The 7970-nt window shown below is 46.5% G+C and overlaps 2 non-coding genes across 2 annotated transcripts; both read right to left on the bottom strand.

The window, feature by feature from the left end:
• On the bottom strand, positions 1 to 73 carry trnar-acg (transfer RNA arginine (anticodon ACG)). Its single transcript has one exon. It is a non-coding gene; the product is annotated as a tRNA-Arg (tRNA).
• A 74-nt stretch (positions 74 to 147) lies between these two features.
• Positions 148 to 220, bottom strand: trnav-aac (transfer RNA valine (anticodon AAC)). The gene has a single exon. It is a non-coding gene; the product is annotated as a tRNA-Val (tRNA).
• Between the last annotated feature and the right edge of the window lie 7750 nt (positions 221 to 7970).

Below are 7970 nucleotides of genomic sequence, written 5' to 3'. Positions count from 1 at the left end.
CGAGCCAGCCAGGAGTCGAACCTGGAATCTCCTGATTCGTAGTCAGACGCGTTATCCATTGCGCCACTGGCCCATACAGTTTGCAATTCCTCATTGATGAAGACCAGTTACGAGATTGAGGCAACAGACTAAACTGGAAGTACAAGATGTTTCTGCCCGGTTTCGAACCGGGGACCTTTCGCGTGTTAGGCGAATGTGAAAACCACTACACTACAGAAACAGCTGGCAATCAACGGACGTGTACAATGTGCAACTTCACTGTGTTGCTGCAGATTCGCGTGGTGAGGCTGAGAGGCCAGGCCACTTATAACAAGACGACTGCTGTTTCTTTCAAAAACAGATGTTTCAACATATAAAACCACGAGATGTAGAAATTAGATCGAACTTAACATGATCTGCGTTAACTTCACAGGGTCGTGACCCATCTAATCCACAGAGCCAAAGTGGAGAATTGAACTGACTGGAGAGCTGCATCTTAACGCTGACCTCCCGGACCTCGGCCTCCTGAAATGTTCCAAAGAAGCTCAACAAACACTCGAGGAACAGCAGCGCATCTTTCCACTGGGCTCAATACAGCTTTCACACTCATAGTGTGTGCAACAGTCTCACACTGTAAATGCTGCCCCCATTCTGTGTGTCCTTCCATCGCAGATTTGGGTTTGAATCTTGTTTCCACTTCTTCTTTGTATCCGGGCGGTAGTTGTTGAGAGCTGGCACAGACACAGCGGCTGGAATGGCCTCATACTGTGGTGTAATTATTCTCTCATTCGATTCTCACCTCACTCTGTGGCCAGGGAACTCTAGGCCTTTTCTCATTTAATCTCTCCTGACTTGCACCCTGTCAGAGCGCTTTCCTGTTGTTCTGTTTGCTCCCACCAGGATTTGACTTGGTGAAAACGTCCGACATTTCGAACCCGTCCCGGTTTTAATGAAAGGTGATGGTGAAAGACGAGCTTTGTTGTCCTGTCGGCAAATCCCGCCTGACTCGCTGAGTTGTTCCAGTATTTTCCGCAGATGTTAGATCGACTTTCGATGGCAATAACAGCGTGCTTCTGTTACTTTCCCGGGGCTCGTTGGTCTAGGGGTATGACATTCTCTTCCCTCTATTGACTAATTCCAGTTGATTCAGGCAGCTCTCTTTATGTTTCATTTTATTCAGTTCAACAACATCAGACTGTGTAATCTCTCTTCTCCCTCCACCATCTGTTTATTTCCATCAAGTCATTTTCATTCCTTCCATTGATATGTTTTACCCTCAGCATTGCCCCCCTCCCCCAGCCCATACCATCCTAATTGAGCAATCTGATCCCTGTCGCCAATTGTTCGCTGACACACTGCTTACTTTGTTCTGCTATTAACACATTCTGATCTCTTGAGGCGCCACTATCAGCACCTTTGTTAGCCTTGATTAGCCTTTACGTTCCCTTTTTCTTTCTGTCCGAGACATTTTCGTCATTTTCCACCTATTGCTGACCACTCTATCGAGGCCCAATAGGGCACGCCAACCCCGCCCCATCCACATTAGTCTGAATCTGACCCCATTTCCAGTTCTCCAGCTTTGACAAAGAGTCACGCAGGCTCGGAACGACCGCTGCCATCTCGCTCCACAGAGGCTGTCAGTCCTGCTGACATTGTCCAGTATGTTCTGTTTTTGTTTCAGAATGAAGCATCCGCAGTAAGTTACTTTTACTGCCCATTTAAACGCGTTTGAAATAATGATTAAATATGTTCATCTGCATCTGTAAACCTATTGAAACCTATGGAGACGCCATTGTTTGGTGGATAGATAGGAGATTCTGTGGGAATGAGAGAGACTCGCGGTTGGTGTGTTGCCTCCAAGGTGCCAGGGCCGCTGTGTCTCGGATCGTGTTTTCGGGATCCTCAAGGGGGAGGGGGAGAAGCCCCAAGTCGTGGTCCACATAGGTACCAACGACATAGGTAGGAACAGGGATAGGAATGTAAGGCAGGAATTCCGGGAGCTAGGGTGGAAACTTAGATCTAGGACAAACAGAGCTATTATCTCTGGGTTGTTACCCGCGCCACGTGCTAGCGAGACGCGGAATAGGGAGAGAGAGGAATTGAACACATGGCTACAGGGATGGTGCAGGAGGGAGAGTTTCAGATTCCTGGATAATTGGGCACATTCTGGGGTAGGTGGTACCTCTACAAATGGGATGGTCTACACCTGGACCAGAGGGGTTCCAATATCCTGGGGGGGGGGGGTTAAATATTTGCTAATGCTTTTCGGGAGGGTTTTAACTAGATGAGCAGGGGATTGGGAACCTGAATTGTAGCTCCAGTATACAGGAGGTTGAGAGTAGTGAGGTCATGAGTAAGGTTTACACTTACATAAAAAGCAAGAGGGTAGCCAGGGAAAGGGTTGGCCCACTGAAGGATAGGCAAGGGAATCTATGTGTGGAGCCAGAGGAAATGGGCGAGGTACTAAATGAATACTTTGCATCAGTATTCACCAAAGAGAAGGAATTGGTAGATGTTGAGTCTGGAGAAGGGGGTGTAGATAGCCTGGGTCACATTGTGATCCAAAAAGACGAGGTGTTGGGTGTCTTAAAAAATATTAAGGCAGATAAGTCCCCAGGGCCGGATGGGATCTACCCCAGAATACTGAAGGAGGCTGGAGAGGAAATTGCTGAGGCCTTGACAGAAATCTTTGGATCCTCGCTGTCTTCAGGGGATGTCCCGGAGGACTGGAGAATAGCCAATGTTGTTCCTCTGTTTAAGAAGGGTGGCAGGGATAATCCCGGGAACTACAGGCCGGTGAGCCTTACTTCAGTGGTAGGGAAATTACTGGAGAGAATTCTTCGAGACAGGATCTACTCCCATTTGGAAGCAAATGGACGTATTAGTGAGAGGCAGCACGGTTTTGTGAAGGGGAGGTCGTGTCTCACTAACTTGATCGAGTTTTTCGAGGAGGTCACTAAGATGATTGATGCAGGTAGGGCAGTAGATGTTGTCTATATGGACTTCAGTAAGGCCTTTGACAAGGTCCCTCATGGTAGACTAGTACAAAAGGTGAAGTCACACGGGATCAGGGGTGAACTGGCAAGGTGGATACAGAACTGGCTAGGCCATAGAAGGCAGAGGGTAGCAATGGAGGGATGCTTTTCTAATTGGAGGGCTGTGACCAGTGGTGTTCCACAGGGATCAGTGCTGGGACCTTTGCTCTTTGTAGTATATATAAATGATTTGGAGGAAAATGTAACTGGTCTGATTAGTAAGTTTGCAGACGACACAAAGGTTGGTGGAATTGCGGATAGCGATGAGGACTGTCTGAGGATACAGCAGGATTTAGATTGTCTGGAGACTTGGGCGGAGAGATGGCAGATGGAGTTTAACCTGGACAAATGTGAGGTAATGCATTTTGGAAGGGCTAATGCAGGTAGGGAATATACAGTGAATGGTAGAACCCTCAAGAGTATTGAAAGTCAAAGAGATCTAGGAGTACAGGTCCACAGATCACTGAAAGGGGCTACACAGGTGGAGAAGGTAGTCAAGAAGGCATACGGCATGCTTGCCTTCATTGGCCGGGGCATTGAGTATAAGAATTGGCAAGTCATGTTGCAGCTGTATAGAACCTTAGTTAGGCCACACTTGGAGTATAGTGTTCAATTCTGGTCGCCACACTACCAGAAGGATGTGGAGGCTTTAGAGAGGGTGCAGAAGAGATTTACCAGAATGTTGCCTGGTATGGAGGGCATAAGCTATGAGGAGCGATTGAATAAACTCGGTTTGTTCTCACTGGAACGAAGGAGGTTGAGGGGCGACCTGATAGAGGTATACAAAATTATGAGGGGCATAGACAGAGTGGATAGTCAGAGGCTTTTCCCCAGGGTAGAGGGGTCAATTACTAGGGGGCATAGGTTTAAGGTGAGAGGGGCAAAGTTTAGAGTAGATGTACGAGGCAAGTTTTTTACGCAGAGGGTAGTGGGTGCCTGGAACTCACTACCGGAGGAGGTAGTGGAGGCAGGGACGATAGGGACATTTAAGGGGCATCTTGACAAATATATGAATAGGATGGGAATAGAAGGATACGGACCCAGGAAGTGTAGAAGATTGTAGTTTAGTCGGGCAGTATGGTCGGCACGGGCTTGGAGGGCCGAAGGGCCTGTTCCTGTGCTGTACATTTCTTTGTTCTTTGTTCTTTGTTTGTTTCAAAGTTGTGGGAGTGTACCGGCAGGGAGGAAGGTGGTTTAAAGTGTGTCTACTTCAATGCAAGGAGCATCCGGAATAAGGTGGGTGAACGTGCGGCATTGGGTGGTACCTGGGACTTCGATGTTGTGGCCATCTCGGAGACATGGATAGAGCAGGGACAGGAATGGTTGTTGCAGGTGCCGGGGTTTAGATATTTCAGTAAGCTCAGGGAAGGTGGTAAAAGAGGGGGATGGGTAGCATTGTTAATCAAGGGCAGTATAACGGTGGCAGAAAGGACATTTGATGAGGACTCATCTACTGAGGTAGTATGGGCTGAGGTTTGAAACAGGAAAAGTGAGGTCACCCTGTTAGGGGTTTTCTATAGGCCTCCGAAAAGTTCCAGAGATGTACAGGAAAAGATTGCAAAGATGATTCTGGATAGGAACAAAAGTAAAGAACTTTTCAAATATTGACTGGAAACACTATAGTTCGAGTACTTTAGATGGGTCCGTTTTTGTCCAATGTGTGCAGGAGGGTTTCCTGATGCAGTATGTCGATAGGCCAACGAGAGGCAAGACCGTATTGGATTTGGTACTGGGTAATGAACCAGGACAGGTGTTAGGTTTGAAGGTAGGTGCGCACTTTGGTGATAGTGACCACAATTCGATTACGTTTACTTTAGTGATGGAAAGGGATAGGTATATACTGCAGGGCACGAGTTATATCTGGGGGATAGTCAATTATGATGCGATGAGGCAAGACGTAGGATGCATCAAATGGAGAGGAAAACTGCAGGGGATGGGCACAATGGAAATGTGGAGCTTGTTCAAGGAACAGCTACTGCGTGACCTTGATAAGTATATACCTGTCAGGTCGAGCGAGGGAACCATGGTTTACTAAAGCAGTTGAAACACTTGTCACGAGGAAGAAGGAGGCTTATGTAAAGATGAGACGTGAAGGTTCAGTTAGGGCACTCGAGAGTTACAAGTTAGCTAGGAAGGACCTAAAGAGAGAGCTAAGAAGAGCCAGAAGGGGACATGAGAGGTCTTTGGCAGGTAGGATCAAGGATAACCCTAAAGCTTTCTATAGATGTGTCAGGAATAAAAGAATGACGAGGGTAAGAGTAGGGCCAGTCAAGGACAGTAGTGGAAAGTTGTGCGTGGAGTCCGAGGAGATAGGAGAGGTGCTAAATGAATACTTTTCGTCAGTATTCACACAGGAAAAGGACAATGTTTTCGAGGAGAATACTGAGATACAGGCTACTAGACTAGAAGGGCTTGAGGTTCATAAGGAGGAGGTGTTAGCAATTCTGGAAAGTGTGAAAATAGATAAGTCCCCTGGGCCGGATGGTATTTATCGCAGGATTCTCTGGGAAGCTAGGGAGGAGATTGCTCAACCTTTGGCTTTGATCTTCAAGTCATCTTTGTCTACAGGAATAGTGCCAGAAGACTGGAGGATAGCAAATGTTGTCCCCTTGTTCAAGAAGGGGAGTAGAGACAACCCCGACAACTATAGACCAGTGAGCCTTACTTCTGTTGTGGGCAAAGTCTTGTAAAGGTTTATAAGATATAAGATGTATAATAATCTGGAAAGGAATAGTTTGATTAGAGATAGTCAACTCGGTTTTGTGAAGGGTAGGTCGTGCCTCACAAACCTTGTTAAGTTCTTCGAGAAGGTGACCAAACAGGTGGATGAGGGTAAAGCAGTTGATGTGGTGTATATGGATTTCAGTAAACCGCTTGATAAGGTTCCCCACGGTAAGCTATTGCAGAAAATATGGAGGCATGGGATTCAGGGTGATTTAGCAGTTTGGATCAGAAATTGGCTAGCTGGAAGAAGACAAAGGGTGATGGTTGATGGGAAATGTTGAGACTGGAGTCCAGTTACTAGTGGTGTACCACAAGGATCTGTTTTGGGGCCACTGCTGTTTGTCATTTTTATAAATGACCTGGAGGAGGGCGTAGAAGGATGGGTGAGTAAATTTGCAGAAGACACTAAAGTTGGTGGAGTTGTGGACAGTGCGGAAGGATGTTACAGGTTACAAAGGGACATAGATAAGCTGCAGAGCTGGGCTGAGAGGTGGCAAATGGAGTTTAATGCAGAAATGTGTGAGGTGATTCATTTCGGAAGGAAGAACAGGAAGACAGAGTACTGGGCTAATGGTAAGATTCTTGGTTGTGTGGATGAGCGGAGAGATCTCTGTGTCCATGTACATAGATCCCTGAAAGTTGCTACCCAGGTTGAGAGGGTTGTTAAGAAGATGTACGGTATGTTAGCTTTTATTGGTAGAGGGATTGAGTTTCGGAGCCATGAGTTCATGTTGCAGCTGTACAAAACTCTGGTGCGGCCGCAATTGGAGTATTGCGTGCAATTCTGGTCGCCGCATTATAGGAAGGATGTGGAAGCATTGGAAAGGGTGCAGAGTAGATTTACCAGAATGTTGCCTGATATGGAGGGAAGATCTTATGAGGGAAGGCTGAGGGACTTGAGGCTGTTTTCGTTAAAGAAAAGAAGGTTAAGAGGTGACTTAATTGAGGCATACACGATGATCAGAAGATTAGATAGGGTGGACAGTGAGAGCCTTTTTCCTCAGATGGTGATGTCTACCACGAGGAGACATAGCTTTAAATTGAGGGGAGATAGATATAGGACAGATGTCAGAGGTAGGTTCTTTACTCAGAGAGTAGCAAGGGCGTGGAATGCCCTGCCTTCAACAGTAGTGGGCTCACCAACATTAAAGGCATTCAAATGGTCATTGGGTAGACATATGGACGATAAGTGAATAGTGTAGAATGGCTTTAGAGTGGGTTCACAGGTCGGTACAACATCGAGGGCCGAAGGGCCTGTACTGCGCTGTAATGTTCTATGTTCTAATTCTGTAATGGATGAACAAACTGCTAATATCCGACCTGTGCCAAAATAGGAAATGTTTTTCTTCTCCTTGCGTCTTGAAAATTCAATACTTTTGACTTGGTTGATGAATTTTAATGTCTTATGTGAGACTAAATCTCATTTTCCTCGAACATACGAGATTGGAGAACAAACGTATTTTGTGCAAACATTCCTCACACAACATGAGAAGCACTTGATGTTTCTGCCCGGTTTCAAACCGGGGACCTTTCACGTGTTAGGCGATTGTGATAACCACCACACTACAGTAACCGCTGGCAGTGCAGCAATCACTGGACATGTGCAATGTTCAACCTGACTGTGTTGCTGCAGGTCCTCATGGTTCAGCTGAGAGGCCAGCCGTTTATTTAAAACCGATGTCTCAACTTATAAAACCATCAGATATCGAACGTCTCCTCAACTTCATATAAGTTATGTTTTGCTTGAAGTGGAAGTGAAATTGAGAAGGCAGGGCTTTCATGAATAACCACAGCCGATACGAGAATTGATGGTGCCCTGCTCACTTTGCTCTGCCCCAAGAATCAGCTGTCCCACCCACTGAGCTAAACCGGACGCCATAACATTGAAGTCCGAGCCAGCCAGGAGCCGAACCAGGAATCTCCGGGTGCTGCAGTTTTCTCTCATGTGCAGGTTTGGTGGATTGATTATGCTAAATTGTCCCTTAGTGTGCAAAGGTGAAATGGGGTTACGGGAAGAGGGCAGGAGAAGTGCGCCTGGGTGGGGTGCTCTTTTGTAGGGCGGTGCCCTAAAAACCCAATGGGCCGAATGGCCTCCTTCTGCACTGTAGGGATTCGATGATGCTGCCAGAACTGTTGAGTTAATCTCACATTTTCTGTTTTTACTCTACATTACACATTTCTCATCCACTAATTATATTTATTGAACCACTGTACCATCAACTACTAGGAGCA

Source organism: Scyliorhinus torazame, chromosome 5 (genome assembly GCF_047496885.1).
Source record: "Scyliorhinus torazame isolate Kashiwa2021f chromosome 5, sScyTor2.1, whole genome shotgun sequence".
NCBI classification, from domain to species: Eukaryota; Metazoa; Chordata; class Chondrichthyes; order Carcharhiniformes; family Scyliorhinidae; genus Scyliorhinus; species Scyliorhinus torazame.
This window is presented reverse-complemented; position numbering and strand designations above follow the sequence as displayed.